Source organism: Notamacropus eugenii, chromosome 3 (assembly GCF_028372415.1).
Source record: "Notamacropus eugenii isolate mMacEug1 chromosome 3, mMacEug1.pri_v2, whole genome shotgun sequence".
Lineage (NCBI taxonomy): Eukaryota > Metazoa > Chordata > Mammalia > Diprotodontia > Macropodidae > Notamacropus > Notamacropus eugenii.
In genome coordinates, this window is record NC_092874.1 from 389,083,560 (window position 1) to 389,100,521 (window position 16,962).

Sequence of the window (16,962 nt, forward strand, 5' to 3'; positions counted from 1 at the left end):
TGTGTGTGTGTGTGTGGATATCATCTCTTCTGATATAACACATATGTGTGTGTGTGTATGTACAATCTCTCGAACTACCGAAATACTGAGAAAAGATTCAACAGTTAAAAATATTTTCTTTCCATGTAGCAATGTAAACAGTTCAGCTTTAGAGAATCTTTTATGATTTTTCTTTTCTGTTTACCTTTTCATGCTTCTCTTGATTCTTGTCTTGGGAAGTCAAATTTTTAAATACAGATCCGGTCTTTTCCTCAACATGAAATCTTTAAATTCATCTATATCACTGAATGACCATTTTTTTTCCCTTTAAGTATTATATTCAGATTTGCTGGGTAGGTGATTCTTGGCTTCAGTCCCAGTTCCTTTGACTTCTGAAATATCCCACTCCAAGCCCTTCAAACCCTTAATATTGAAGCTGCCAGATCCTGTGTTATCCTGATTGTATTTCCACAGTACTCAAATTGTTTTTTTCTGCAAGCAGCAGTATTTTCTCCTTGATCTGGGAACTCTGAAATTTGGTCACAATATTCCTAGGAGTTTCTCTCTTCATGTTTCTTTCAGGTGATCAGTGGATTCTTTCAATATTTATTTTACCCTCTGGGTCTAGAATATCAGGGTAGTTTTCCTTGATAATTTCATGGAAGATAATGTCTAGGCTCTTTTTTTTTATCATGGTTTTCAAGTAGTCCCATAATTTTTAAATTGTTTCTCCTGGATCTGTTTTCCAAGTCACTTGTTTTTCCATTGAGATATTTCATATTATCTTCCATTTTTTCATTCTTTTGGGGTTTTTTTGTGATTTTTTAGTTTCTCATAAAGTCATTAGCCTCCATCTATTCCATCCTAATTTTTAAAGAAGTATTTCTTCAGTGGGCTTCTGAACCTCCTTTTCCATTTGACTGATTCTGCTTTTTAAAACCTCCTTCTCCTCATTGGCTTTTTGGACCTCTTTTTCCAATTGAGTTAGCCTCTTTTTAAAGCTGTTATTTTCCTCAGCACTTTTTTGGTTCTCCTTTAATAAGCTGCTAACTTGTTTTTTAAGGTCTTCTATTGCCTGAGCCCATTTTAAGTTCCATTTGGAGGCAGAGGCCTTGACTTCCTCTGACAATATACCTTGTTCTTCCTCATCTGAAAGGATGCGGGGAGATACCTGTTCCCCAAGAAAGTAACCTTCTATGGTCTTATTTTTTTTCCCTTTTTTGGGCATTTTCCCAACCAGTTACTTGACTTCTGAGTTTTCTCTCCACAACCACTTCACCTCCAGTTCTGCCAAGCCAGCATTGGGGGCTGAAATTCAAATGAGCTGCTCCCAAGCCTCAGGGCTTTAGGTGGGGGTAGGGCTGCTATTCAGTGTGAGATTAAGATCAGCTGCTCAGATTGGGGCAGGGGCACCACGCAGGGATCATTCCCCTCAGGGGTTTTACGAGGAGACCTTCAACAACGGATGGGGGCTACTGCCTGCTTTGGGAGCCCCTGTCCACTGCTGCCTCTACTGCTGCCTCCTGAGGGGGCCTGAGTTATGGGGATGCGCCTCGGCCAGCCGAAAAGACCCTCTCACTAACCTTTGGCGCCTGTGGGTTGAGGGATCTGCGCTGCCTCTGGAGATTCTGTCCCTGAAGCCTGCTCAGATCTGCTCCTCTCAGTGCCACGTGGCCAAGGTAGGGCTGGGCTCTGCTCCTCTTCAGGTGTGCTACAGACCTTAGGTCTTTCAGGTCTCTCTGGGACAGAAATCTTCTCCACTCCATTGTTCTGTGGTTTCTGCTGCTCCAGAATTTGTTGAGAGTTCTTCTTTATAGGTATTTTATGGTCTGTGGGGTAAGAGCTAAGTGTATGTGTATCTTTTTACTCTGCCATCTTGGCTCCTCCCCCCCAATCATTCTTTTGAACTAATCACCAAATGTCTATTGGGTATGTCCTGTAGACATCTCAAACCTATCATGTTCAAAACAGCTCATCATTTTTCCTCCCAAACACTCCCCTATTCTCAGATTCCCATTAATGTTAAGGGCACCTCTAAGATCCTCCCAGTCATACAAGATCTCATTGTGATTTAAATATAAGGTGGAACAACTTTGTAAGTTCAAGTATTGAGAGTTTTACCTCTGAGATCTTCCCAGCATACAAGATCATAACCTCGTTGTCATCCTCAGCTCTTCACTTATATGTACTGCACGTAGGCTCTCTATTCCCATCTTGCCTTCTACTTTCACAATATTTCTTTTCTGTGTACCATCTTCTTCACTGGCACAACATCATCCTCTCACACCTGAGCCATTTCCCTGCCGGAAGCCTCTCCCTCCTCCAGGCCATCTTCTTCTCAACTGCAAAGGTCATCTTTCTATAGCCCAGGTCTGACAATGCCATCCCCTACTCACTAAACTCCATTGGCTCCCTTTTACCTCCAGAATCAAATATAAAATTCTCACTTTGTCTTTCAAAGCCCTTCACTAGCTGGCCTCTTTCAACTTTTTCAAATTTCTTACACTTTCCTTCTTCTGCGTACTCAATGATAGAGCAGCAACAGCCCTCTTGCTTATCTTCACAATGAATATTCCTCTCTATTACATCTACTGTGTTCCTTTTCAGTGTCTCTCTCCCATGCTTAGGATTTTCCCTGCTTCTCTTCCTTTTGGCTCCTTTAAAGATTAAGTTCAAATCCTCCATTCTAGAGAACAGGCCCTTCCTGGTTACACTCAACTGCTAGTACTTCCACCACCCGTTTACACTGTGTATGTCTTTTTTATTTGTAATTGTTTGCATGTTATCTCCCCCATCTCTCCTTCTTGAGAACAGAGACTGTGTCTTTTACTTTCTTTGTATCCCTAACACTTATTGAAATGCCTGGTAAGAACATAATACATAATACATAAAATATACCTCCATATTATATCACATGTAGAATTTATATACATATGCATCTTGTAACAAAATCTGTTTTTTATTAATATTAATAGACCAGTAGATCCAGTTAGCAATTTTTTTTTGTTTTTTATTAAAACCCAATGAATAATATGAAGCACATTTGGTTTTAGACATTATTTTGGACAGCTTTGACCATCGATCATTCCGGTGTTAGAAATGCCTGAAACACCATTTTGAAAGAAGTCATGAGAAAGTACAAATTTGTCTTGCTATTTACAAAAAAAAAGAAAAAAAACAACCTTGCCAACATTTTAAATAGCCAAGATATGTCACTTAAAAATAGATATTACACATATGTGTTGAGGGAACTGCTTTACACAGTCTTTGTCTGTTCATTGTGATTTAGAAATATTTTAAAGTTTCTAGTATAGCTTCTAACAATATTACCTTGCAGATTTTTCCATTTCCATAGTTGTGGATAACATTGGTCTAATCATCTTAAAGGTGCACACTGATATATGCAATAAAGTGTTTCGGCATCATCAGAATCACATGACTGGGAGAAACCTAAAAAGTTAGCTGGCCCAGTTCTATTTTTGTGTAAATAAGGAAGCTGAAGCCCAGAAAAATTATGTTTTGCCCAAGGTCACACAGTAAGAAATCTCCATTTCTCCTTATTCTGAGTTCAGTACTTTCCCTGCTACAATATGCTGAAAATAAAATCTGTGTCAGTTGAATCATTTTAAATGCATGGGGTGGTCACTCATTAAAAGGATCCTTTCAGGTATGTTCTTGTTAAAAAAGGGAACTCTTTTGTAATATGCATAAACACCTCATAATTGTTCATTTTGTGGGACCTTCTGGAGGAAATTCACCATTGCTCAAAAGAATTTAGTCTGACCATCCTCACAGGAAAAATCAAGTGGATAAAGAATATCCACTGGTCAGAAGAAAGAAAGAAGGGTGTGTGTGTGGGTGTGTGTGCATGCACACGCGCCTAGGAAAGATATTACAGATGAACAGTGAATTGGACCCAGAGCTGACCAGGAAAAGGAAAGTGGGTTGAGTTGCCTTCAGGAAATTTCAAAGCATCTTTAATGATTCCAATCTTTTACTGAAAACAAAGATCCATACGTTTAATAGTAGTATTCTCCAAAGGTTGCAACAAGATGTGGAATGTAAGTCTCTGAAGAATTGAATTCAAACTTTACACAGTGGACAGAGGAGAGATTCATGTTGGATGAAAGTAGGCTCTAACATCTAACAAGTGAGGTCCTCGTTAGAACAGGAGTAAAAGACATTCTCATTGTAATTACAGTAAGAACAGAAAATGGACTGGTGATATGGTAAGAGCAGGGGGATGACATGCGGACTGCCAGAATGCACCAGTGATACATTTTTGACGTTGAGAGAAAATAGCCAAGATCTTAGCATGTTGGATGGATGTCCTATGGCTAACTTGTGGGACGACGAGAGTTGCCCAGACTGGATCAGGATCTGCATCATTGAAAGGAACAACAGTAACATCACCTATCCGTATGAGGATTGGAGTATCATCTTTATGTTTAAAAGTTTAACTAGAATTTTTAAATAAAGTAAAATAAAGTACACCCATATTATCGTATTCCTAGAGGAGCTAGCAACAAATGTTGTATGCCTTCAGAAAACTGAAGAAGGAATGAAGAGCCTCAAATTATTCTCCTCCTCCTTCTTCTCTTTACTAGCTTATAGACAAGTCACAACTTCTGTTTACCTCAGTTTCCTCAACTGTAAAATGGGCACAGTAATACCACCTATCTTGTAGGATTGTTATGTGGGTCAATAGATCCACACTTAGATCCAAAAGATAATATTTGTGCAAAGCACTTAGCTTAATATCTGGCACATTGTAGGCACTCTATAAATACTTATTCCCTACCCTCCTCTTCTTCCTCCTCTTCCTTCTCATCAATTTCATCTTCCTCTTTATTATCACAGGCTTGTAATGCTCTTCTTTAAAAACCTGATGAATTCTGGTGCAAATATTCTTAATCCTAACTTTTATATGAGGAAACTGAGGCTCAGAATCAAAAAGTCTTGCCTATCCATAGTCTTATAGCTAGTAAGTTTTATGACCCAGGTCTTCTGATTCCCAAATCCATCAAATTTTCTGCCATACTTCACTCTTTGAAATATGTTCTCCTACTTGTCTAGATATAGCCAAATCTATGTAGTTCTATGTAATTTTATGGAATATACTGTTTATATGGATAATTTAATATAGTTAATCTGAAGGTGGATTAGAAATGACGGAAAATTGATTATTTATCATTCTGTTTGTATTTGGTTTTAGCACATTGTCAGAGAGAAACGCTCAACTGTCCAAGTGGCTACATTCTCTTTTTTCATTCCTGACCCAGCAGTCCTGTTGTCTGAGGCCAAGGGCTCAATTGGACAGTGCAGGGAGAGAAAGCATGGAACTTTGGATGGCAGCTCCAGAGCGATGAATCAGGAAAGGCAGTGCTTTAGAAATATTTGGCATACTTCTCCCTTTTTTGAAATTTAACAAAGGGCAAGGAGAATTAAATGGAGAAGATGTCTCCAGTTCCATTAGAGACTATGTCCTGTGTCCTCTCCAGCTTGCGTAGTGACTTTCATACCGCTGACTTAATAGTATTTGTTGGTAATCATCTTTAAACTTGAATAGCATAGGGTAAGTGGATTGAGAGCCAGCCTCAGGATTAGGAAGACCTGGGTTTGGGTACCAGCTGTGACACATACTGATTTTGTGACCCCAGACAAGACCCTTAACCTCTTAGTAACACAGGCAACTAACTCTTTTAAGACTGTTAAGTTGCAGAGCAGGTGATGACTTGCATTGGTGGAAGGAGTTCCCTGTTCCAATATAATCACAGGTCCAGTAAAAAAAAACAAAACAAAACTCAAAGATAGATTTCACTAATAAGTAATTAAGAAGTAACTACAGCCACTTACGAATTCAAATCACAGTTTATTTAAGGTAAATTGGAAAGAATACTGATGTCATTCATTTTACTATCTGTGTACCTCATAGAATTATGAAACAAGTGTGTTTGTCCTTCGTTGCCGAAGAAGACCATGCCATCAGAGAAATAATGACATGACTTGCACTTGACTTTGTTTTGAGTGATGGAGGGCTGTGCAGGTCATCAGCCTCACTTTCTCCAGAGCCATCTGAATCCATTGACCAGATATTCATTAGGATGACTGGAGATGACCCAGGATGAGGCAATTGGGGTTAAGTGGCTTGCCCAAGGTCACACAACTAGTGAGTGTCAAGTGTGTGAGGTGAGATTTGAACTCAGGTCCTCCTGACTCCTGCACTGGTGCTCTATCCACTGCAACACTTTGCTGCTTATGAAACAGGACTTTGGAGCTGAATGGCATACCCTTGTGGAAAGGCAAAGGGAAAAAATGTTAATGGGCCAGCAAATTTTCTGAGCTATCTTGAATCTTCAGCTGCCTATTAATGGAACATCTGTGTCTTGGAGATATCTGAAACTCAACATATCCAAAACAGAACTCATTATTTTTTCCTGCAAATGCTCTTCCCTTCCTGACTCCCCAATTACTATTGAAGTTACCACCATCATCCCAGTCACCCAGGCTTGTTCCCTTGGTGTTATTATTCATGGCTCCTCACTTATTGATTCTGTTGCTAGGGCCTATTGATTTTATCTTCATAATATCTCATTTGTGGTGCCTTCTTCTCTCACCTGGCATTGCCACCACTCTGGTGTAGACCCTCATCACCTAACTCTGTGACTGTTGTAATAGCTTGATGGTGGAGCCACCTGCTTCTAGGTTCTCCATGCCCTAGACTGTCCTCCACTCAGCTGTCAAAGTGATCTTCTTAAATTACTGGACTGAGCAGTTCACCTCATGACTCAGTTAACTCCAGTGGCTCCCTATTACATCCAGAATCAAATATCAAACCTTCAGTGTGTCATTCAAAGCTGTTTATAACCTGCCTCCTCCTCACCCTCAGTTGTTTTATACCTTTCACACCCATTGCCAGCCCCCGAACCCAGTACTCTGCAGTCCAATGACACTCACTGCCCTCCTTGTCATTTTTCCAAAAGTATACTGAGTATTTTCACTGGCTGATCCCCCCCCATGCCTGGAATACTCTCCCTCCTCATCTCTATTTTCTTCAAGTTCTAATTAAAATCCTATTATTTACAGGAAGCCTTTCTGAATCCCTCCTTTCCCCTGTTGATGATTTTTAGTTTATCCTGTATATATTTTGTTTATACATAATTGTTTGCATCCTGTCTCCTCAATTAGACTGTGAACTCCTTAAGACCAGGGACCTTTTTAAACTCTCTTTGTATCCCAGCATTTAGCACACAGTGCCTAGCATAGAGTGCCTAGGAGCCAATGTTTATGGACTGTATGATCGCATGGTTTTTTCCAGATAGTGATAAGAGCATCATAAGCAAGGGTTGAATTGTGGTTGGGTAAAAGGAATGAGATGGGTTTGCAGAAGAGCTATTAGGAGAAGGCCAGCTCTTACAGATTTGAAGTTCTTGCAGAAAGGAATTACTTATTTGCAAAAGAGTTTTTTCCTAATGAAAGGTAGCCTGATCCAGTAGAAAGAACTGGGTTAAAATCCCATTTTTATTCCTTGCTATCTGTAACCTTGAGCAAGCCAAGATATATGTGTGTGTGTGTGTGTGTGTGTGTGTGTGTGTGTTGATCTAGATTACCTCTGAGGATCCTTTTTTGCTTTAAATCTATGATCCTCTCATCCTTGGAAGATATACTTTAGAGTTAAATACTTTTTTTAAAAAAACATTTTTATTTATATCTTTTCTTTTTACATCTAAATTTTCCCTTGTATCCCTTCCTTAACCCCCTTCCAAAAGGTCATCCCTTGTAACGTACAATTTCTTTAAAAGAAGAGGAGCCAGGAAAAAAAAATCAGCAAAACCAGTGAACACATATATACCACATTCCATACTCAAAGACACACATACCTCAACCCCCCAGTCTCTGCAAAGTAGGGTAATGTGTTTGTGTGGACGTGTCTTCCTATATCTCTTCTTGGGGGCCAAGCTTGTTCATTTGTAATTTTGCAGTGTTCAGTTTTGTTTTTTTTGTGGTGGTGATTCCATTGAAACTGTTCTATATTGTTTTCTTGGCTTTTCTTACTTCTCTTTGCATCAATTTAGGCAAGTCTTTCTATACTTCTCCATTCATCATGTTCATCATTTTTTTTACAGTACAGTAATATTCCATCATATTCATTTTGTTTATCCATTCGTACATTTTGTTTTTTCAACACCATAATTTGTTCCTCCATTCCCCAGTTGATTGGTGTCTTTGTTTCCAATAAATAATTTATTTCTGAAAAAAGACAACATTCTGCCTCTCAGGATATGGCCTTGCCCCATCTTTGGTCCATCTCATGTATTGCTAAATATTGAAACATTGTGTCCTATATGAATACAGTCTGTGTAGGACAAGGTTACATGTCATTAAGTAAATATTTATTTTGGACCAGAATGGTTTAAGCCTATCTTGCTTTCTTCAGAACCACCCAGGATATCAATCTCTGCCAAGTACAGTGGGAATCTCTAATTATGGCCATTTGTTCTGCCAAGCCTGGGAACAAGTGGGCTAAGTTGAAGGGTGTTCTGGCAGCAACACCACTGAATTTCCTTCCGTTTGTGCTCAGCAGTTAAATTAAACCCCATTTTAACTGGTGTTGGGTTTTTATCAGAGCAGTAGCAGGCTCTCTGCTTTGTGGTAAGAAACAATTAGCCCCTAATTGCCATCTTTGAAGATTTCTTCTGTGTATATGCAGAAATCAACAAGCATTTACATGGAAAATAAAATGCTTTAAATACCATTGCCTCTCTCAAGCTGGTCTAATAAGGATGGTAAATCTAAAATTTTATCTTTTCCCTCTTTCTATCATGAAAAGGACTTTTAAAAAAATTTATTTTTATTGATAACTTTTGCATCATATTTTTTCGAATCTATCCCTTTCCCTGTCCACTGGACTATTCCTTATGACAGATTTAAAAGGAGGCAGAAAAGAAGCAGTGCAATAAAACCAACCAACACATTAACCATGACTCGCAGCATATCTAGTATTTTATACCCATGGTTTCCCACCTTTTCCAAGAGGGAAAAATTGTGCATTTCCTCACCTCTTCTCCCAACCTAAGCTTGGCTTTTATAATCACATAGCATTCAGTTCACAAAAAAGGAATTTTAAAAGGGTGAGAGGGTTATACCTTCTTATTCAACATTATGTCCTTGCCTCCTCTTGTTAATATTAAAAGCAAATCCCCATTTACTTGCTCAGATGAGTATTTTATAGCTGCCATAAAAGACCAGTCTTACTGGTATTAGTTGTACTGACTTGTTAGACATGCGGACTCCTCTTGATGGTTGCTAGGATTTCTCCTGACATCAGCTATTTCTTCCAACTAGGAGATCTCATCATGGTAACTGAAACTTGTCTCCATCGGTTCTTGTCCTTCAGAGTCACAAGATCCAGTTTTGAGTATGTAGCAGCAAGTGATTGTAAATAAAAATCAAGAGAACTGGGTTCTAGTTCTAACTGCCATTCTTGGTGTAATTTTAAATTGCTTAATTTCTCTGGCCCTTAGTTTTTTTGGGTAGACTGATCTTCCTGAGTTTAAATCTAACCTCATTTACTTATTAGCTGTGTGAACCTGGGCAAGTCACTTGACCCTGTTTGTCTTAGTTTCCTCATTTGTAAAATGGAGAAGGAAATGGCAAACCAGTTCAGTATCTTTGCTTAGAAAACCCCAAATGGGGTCACGAAGAGTCAGACATGACTGAATAACATCAGTTTCCTCACTTGTAAAATGAGTGGTCAAGATTAAACAATCCTAAGTACCTCATTGCTATGAAACATGATATGTTCAACATACATCTTACTTGAAACTGCAGAAATACAAACTGAGTTTCCCACTTAATCTCATTTTTATTTTATTAACAACAACTTGAGAAAAATGTGTTGGCTTCTCAATGTAGGCACCAGTGGAAATCTGCCTGAGATTTCATCAGGTTTCTTAGTTCCCACTTCACTCCCCTGTATGGCCTCAGTCTTGTGACCACTTGAGGGAACCAGCTCTAACATAGAGAATGCGTTGGCCAGGTATAACCAGTTCTTTCTTTGAGCTTTAATTATCTAATTTGGGTCTTTCTTTCAAGTTAGTTACTATTCCCTGTAGCAACATACTGACTTATTTTTCTTTTCTTGAGAGAGCACCAGTGACAATTAAGGTTTAGTTATAAGTGCGGAGCACAAATGAAAGGAAATCCAGTAGTGCTGCTTCCAGAATGCCTATCAGCATCTATTAGCCCTGTATCAGATTCTATAAGTCTTTCCATGATTCTCTGAGTTCTTTATATTCGTAGCTTCTTATGGTATAGTAATATGCCCTTACATTCTTGTTACACAATTTTGTTTAGTTATTTGTTTAGTTGATTGTCATCTACTTTGTGTTCAGTTCTTTGCTCCCTTAAACGTTTTGGTTTGACTTCTTAAGGGTTTATCTAGGACAGAGGGTTTGTGTCACTTTTTAACACAATTCCAAAATGCTTTTCAGATGAACTAACAGGAGGTTTGATCAACAAAATATTGATGCATGGCTATTTGAGTTAGACAGGTTTTCAATGAATAGCACCTAATTCATGATTAGGCATGCTTTGAAGATAGAAGATGCTTTAAAAAATTGGAGCTTCCTATCATTCCCTGCCTTAAGTCCTTGAAATGATCAGTCATAGAGTTACTAAAGAGAAGCTCTTTTGAAGACATCTGAGAATGAGCAGAATGAGTAGTAGAATGAGTAGCTACTTAACTACTGGAAAGGGGTATAAAACAGAAAGTTAGAGCTAAGAGGGACCAATAAGCTTCTAGCCCAGCCCTTTAATCTTATGGAAGGGGAATTGAGGGTTAAGTGACTTGTCTGATTGAGACATCAGTGTCTTAGCATTTAGTGTGCAGTTAACTTATCTTTTGTCCTTTCTTCAATTAAATGATGGCTTAAAGAACTAGTCAAAGAATGTCCAATACAGAGATCAGTAGACCCTTTTTGCTGGATTTAGCCAGTTGAATTAAAATTGGTACATTGTTCCCTGAGATGTTGTTAAGTGTTAAGCAATAAATTTAGAGACTTAAAGATTTTTTGTTTGTTTTTGTCTTTCATCTGCTTATGAATCCCATGCCAAAAATTTTGCTGTAAGGAATAAAATCAATCAAACAATAATTATTAAGTGCCTACTATATGCCAGTCACTGTTCAAGGGAAAGGGGGATATTCAGAATTTCCTGACTTCATTTGTTAAATTTCCAAGTCCCTGACCTAAGTTCAGGCCCTTAGGGAATTTGTGTGATTTGTCAAACTATTATCTGAAATTCTTGCTTTCCCTCTGTTCCTAGGATACATTGTTGTTTTAACCTGTTCCTTTATTTTCTCACTGTCTCAATTCTTATTATAACATATTTGATACTTAGCTGTGATCACAAGGTGGATGTTTTGATTATAAGAAGAAAAAAATGCCAGTACATATCAAGCAATATGTGGTGTAGAGAACAAATGTATACTTTCTCTGAATGTTGACAGTAACAAAGTTAAGGTGAGCTGTGGAGGCTGGTTCTTAGCAAGTGATCCTGCCTTCTCCCCCTTAGGTGGAAGAGGAGGTCCCAAATAAGACCAAAAGAAGCAAGACTGATTCTCACCTCCTCTTCAAACTTTTCTCCTCTTGGTGTAATTAAAGAAATTAGCACTAAAATGTTAATGACTGAAAAGCAAAAGAAGCCTAGCAAAAAAGGATTTATTTGCTCCCTGTTTCTTGTTTCTTTTTTCCCCTACGGAGCTTCTAACGGTTGGACTTCAGACACCAGGAAGGCAGGGTAGTGTAAGAGAAAAGAATATTGGACTTTGAGTTAGAGAATCTGAGTTTAAATCTGAGCTCTGCTACTTAACTGTATGACTGTGGAAGACATTTCTGCCACTCTGGACTTCAGTTTCCTTGTCCGTAAAATGGGAGGATTAGACTAGCTGACCACTAATGTCACTTCTAAAACCATTAGTCCTGTGGGTGAGACTTTTTATTGTTAGGAGAGGTAGGATACGTGTTCCCAAGCTCTTCCGATTGTAGCAATCTATCTCCTAGGTACATAAGGCAGGTAGGACCTGTTTATCTCATTAGGACACCTTTAAGTCATCACCTTGATGTTTCTGGTTATCCAGATGCTAATAATATACCAAGAGGTTGAAAGTACTCACCTCAAATGACGGAATCCTCAAATTTTAAAGGACCGTGGAGGTCATCTGATCAGTAATATTATCAATGTGTTTATTCCCAGCTTCTGATTGAACATCTGTGATAAGAGGGAACGCGTTGCTAAAGACCACAGTCAATCTATTTCATTTTTGAGTTCTAACTGTTAGGAAAGACTGAGAGAAAGGAATGATACCAGTCTTCAAACATTTGAAGGGTCCAGGGTCCAGGGTCCAGAGCAGAGAATTAGAACCAACAAATAGAAATAATAGAGAAGTAGATTTTGGCTCAACATAAGGAGAAACTTCCTATTTCTCTGTAACTTCTATACGTAGGTTCTAATTCTCTGCTCTGGACTTTGGACCCTTCAGCTATTTGAAGATGTGCTATTCCTTTTACTCTGTCTTCTCTCATCCAGTTTTTAAGTCATTTCCTTCAACTCTCACCATCGTGGTGGTTTTCCTGAATGAGATGTTTTTTACTGTCTCTCTTTTTTTATCTTTATTTATTTTAGTTTTCAGTATTCATTCCCACAAAATTTTGAGTTCCAAATTTTCTCCCTGTCTCTCCCCTCCCCCCACCCTATAACGTTTTGCCTTCTGATTACCCCTTCCCTCAATATGCCCTCCCTTCTATCACACCCCTCCCTTCCGTTATCCCCTTCTTCTCTCTTGTAGGGCAAGATAGGTTTCTATACCCCATTACCTGTATTTCTCATTTCCCAGTTGTATGCAAAAATAGTTCTCAACAGCCATTCCTAATACTTTGAATTCCAACTTCTCTCCCTTCCTCCATCCCCACTGAGAAGGCAGGCAATTCAACATAGGCTGTATAAGTGTAGTTTTGCAAAAGATTTCCATAATAGTCATGTTGTGTAAGACTAACTATATTTCTCTCTATCCTATCCTGCCTCCCATTTATTCTGTTCTCTCTTTTGACCTGGTCCCTCCCCGAAAGTGTTTACTTCTGATTATTCCCTTCTCCCATTTACCCTCCCTTCTATCATCCCCCTCACCCCACTTGTTCCCCTCTCCCCTCACCTTTTGTAGTACAAAATATACTTTCATATCAAACTGAGTGAGCATGTCATTCCCTCAAGCCAAATGTGAACAAAGTAAGCTTCCCTTATTCCTTCTCACATCCTCCCTTTTCTTCTCCACTGAAGAAGCTTTTTCTTGCCTCCTTGATGCGTAATAATTTACCCCATGCAATATCTTCCTTTTTCCTCCCAATATATTCTTCTCTCATCCCTCAATTTTATTTTATTTTTTTAGATATCATCCCTTCTTACTCAACTCATTGTGTGTTCTCTGTATATGTGTGTGTATAATCCCTCCAACTACCCAAATACTGAGAGAAGTCTCAAGAGTTACAAATATTATTTTTCCATGTAGGAATATAAACAGTTCAACTTTAGAAAGTCCTTTATGTTTTCTCTTTCCTGTTTACCTTTTCATGCTTCTCTTGATTCTTGTGTTTGAAAGTCAAATTTTCTATTCAGTTCTGGTCTTTTCATCAAGAATGCTTGAAAATCCTACATATCATTGAATCACCATTTTCCCCTGAAGTATTATACTCAGTTTTGCTGGGTAGGTGATTCTTGGTTTTAATCCCAGTTCCTTTGACTTCTAAAATATCATATTCCAAGCCCTTTGGTCCCTTAATATAGAAGCTGCCAGATCCTGATTGTATTTCCACAATACTCAAACTGTTTCTTTCTGGCTGCTTGCAATATTTTCTCCTTGACCTGGGAACTCTGGAATTTGGCCACAATATTCCTAGGAGTTTCTCTTTGCGAATCTCTTTCAGGAGGTGATCTGTGGATTCTTTTAATATTTATTTTGCCCCCTGGTTCTAGAATGTTGGGGCAATTTTCCTTGATAATTTCTTGAAGGTCAATGTCTAGGCTCTTTTTTTGATTATGGCTTTCAGGTAGTCCCATAATTTTCAAATTGTTTCTCCTGGATTTATTTTCCAGGCCAGTTGTTTTTCCAGTGAGATATTTCACATTATCTTCTATTTTTTCATTCTTTTGGTTTTGTTTTGTAATTCTTGGTTTCTCATAAAGTCATTAGCTTCCATATGTTCCATTCTAATTTTTAAAGAACTGTTTTCTTCAGTGAGCTTTTGAACCTCCTTTTCCATTTGGCTAATTATACTTTTTAAAACATTCTTCTCCACATTGACTTTTTGGACCTCTTTCACCAATTGAGTTAGCCTGTATTTGAAGGTGTTATTTTCTTCAGCATTTTTTTGGGTCTCCTTTAGCAAACTGTTGACTTGCTTTTTATGATTTTCTTGCATCGCTCTCATTTCTCTTCCCAATTTTTCCTCCACCTCTCTTACTTGATTTTCAGAATGCTTTTTGAACTCTTCCATGGCCTGAGACCATTGCATATTCATTTTGATGGTTTTAGATGCAGAAGCCTTTACTTTCTCTGATGTTATGCTTTGTTCTTCCTCATCTGAAAGGATAGGAGAAAATACCTGTTCACCAAGAAAGTAACCTTTTATAGTCTTATTTTTTCTCCCTTTTGGGGGGCATTTTCCCAGCCAGTTACTTGACTTTTGAGACCTTTGTTGAGAGGAGGGTATACTCTAGGGATCTGTAAATTCTCAGTTCCTCCAAGGTGGCACAATCAAGGGAGAGGTGTTTACTCCTCTCCTGACCTGCACACTGGTCTGGGAGCAACCAAAAACTTTTCTGCCCAGAATCTGCGATTAAATTCTCTCTCCAAAGCCTCCCCCAGCTCCACTACCAATGCTCCTCCTCATCCCTGGGTGGAGCTCAGGGCTGAGAATCAGATTAGTGGCTCAGTTCCCCCAGGGGCTTTAGGTGGAGGTCTCCCAAGGCTGCCACTCAGGTCTGAGATTCCACCAGCCCTTCAGTTCCCCCAGGGCCTCTAGGTGGAGGGCTCTGAAAGTGGCAGCTGCTGCTTCAGTGCCTGCTAGTGCAGGTCCAGACCGTATTCCCCTCTCCTGGGTGAAGGAGCCCTCCCACTGACCTTTAAAGCTGTCTGTGGCATTTGTGAGTTGAGGAATTTGGAAACTGCTGCTGATGGTGCCATGAATACTGTCCTGGGTCCTGTCCCTGCTGCTCCATGCTGGTCTGCGCTAGTCGCGCTGGTCTGGTCTGCGTTCCTCGCCTACTGTCTTTCTTTAAAAGAGTCACATAATACTCCCAATAAGGTCTAACCAGGGCAGAATATAGTGGGACTGTTGACTCTTTTGTTGCAGAGAAGTTGGCACTGTGTACCTCAACCAGTAGCCCTACTTTTCTCTAGTAAAAATAAAGAAAAAACACTTGTATATTTTTAGAGAAATGAATCAGTTGATACAAAATAAACATCCTTTTGCTATTGACCAATAATCTGAATATAATAATCTGAAGATATGTGTTTGAGGATTTTTAAAAATAAGGTTAGAAACTAGGTTTGTGATTTTAGTTTCTAGAGAACTCCCAGATGAGAAACTGCCTCCTTCAAGAAATATTGGTACTTAAAGAGTTACTTAGAACAGAGGTTATCAGATTCACAGGTGGCAAAGTTCCCATGTGGGGCCAGAACCAGAATAAAATGTAATTGGGAAATATTTAATAAAATAAATAAAAATACAATACCATATAGATAATGTTAATATGTAGTTTTCTAAGTCAATATGTGGGCAGGAAGGATCCTTATTTGAATTTGATAACCCTGGTTTAGAACACTGAGGTTATGTGAGACACATAACCAGTACATGTAGAAGCCAGGACTTCAACCCAGGTTGTATTGGCTCCGAGACCAACTCTCCAAATAACACTACACCATGCTGCCTCTAATATTTTTTAAAAGAAGTCAGAAATTCATAGCTTCCTCTTATTTTTAAATTCCAGAAAGCTGTAAGGAAAAGCAGAATATAGTGATTATTGGTTCCCATAACTCATCTGTGTGGTGATGGGAAGTCCCTTTGTACTGTATACATTCCCCTGAGGTTCTAGGTCACTTCCTGCTTCTGCCTTCTCCCCCTGCTTTCTTCTCCTATTATGTGTTTAAAGTGCCCTCAGGATTTCTGAGATTGTGCTATGTTCTCATTTCCTCCCTGGAATCCAATCTGTTTTTCTTTCGATGTGCCTTCCCCAAAATGACTTTTAGCTTGAATCAGTTCTGGTCCTGATGACATAGTCTTACATCCCCTAGAATATTTTGTTCCTAAAATGATTCTGTAATCCCATTTTGTAATAATAAGAAATTGAAATCAGTGTTTCTTTTCTTCTTCCCATCCCCTAATGGAAGAACTCTGAAAGCTTCTGTCCTTAGTCTTCTGCTTCTTGATGCTACCTCTCCTTAGCAGATTTTATCCACCTCATTTTAATCCACATGTGTATTGTATTCCATTCCATAGATCTATCCATCTGTCTTAGGTTCTAGCCTCATGTTTCAGCCTTCTTGCTCCAGTTCTGACACCTCATACTTAATGCATCTCTAACTGAACTCTTCTTTCTTTCCCAAAGCAGATCTTTCTCCTTTATTCTCAGTTGCTGTTGATGATATGAAGCACAGAGCCTCAGAGATCTCTGACTCTTCTCTTTCCCTTATATCGGTCTACATGGCCTGTGGTTTCTTGGTAGTAGCTTAATCTATCCCTGCCTTTCCATTCCTATCCCCCCCCCACTAATTCCAGACTGTATTGTCTCATGCCAAGACTATTACAGTAGTCTTCCAGTGGTTATTTTTGCATTCCCCTCCCTCATAACTTCTAATGTCTACCATCTTCATTTACCACTGTATTACCACAAACTTTCCCTTCCTATGTAGCACCATTAGATCACCAC

At 38.9% G+C, this 16,962-nt stretch overlaps 1 protein-coding gene across 10 annotated transcripts in view; it reads left to right on the forward strand.

The window, feature by feature from the left end:
* The window catches only part of CHLSN (cholesin), a 366,272-nt gene that overhangs the window by 85,368 nt on the left and 263,942 nt on the right, over positions 1–16,962 (forward strand). The window lies entirely within an intron of this gene.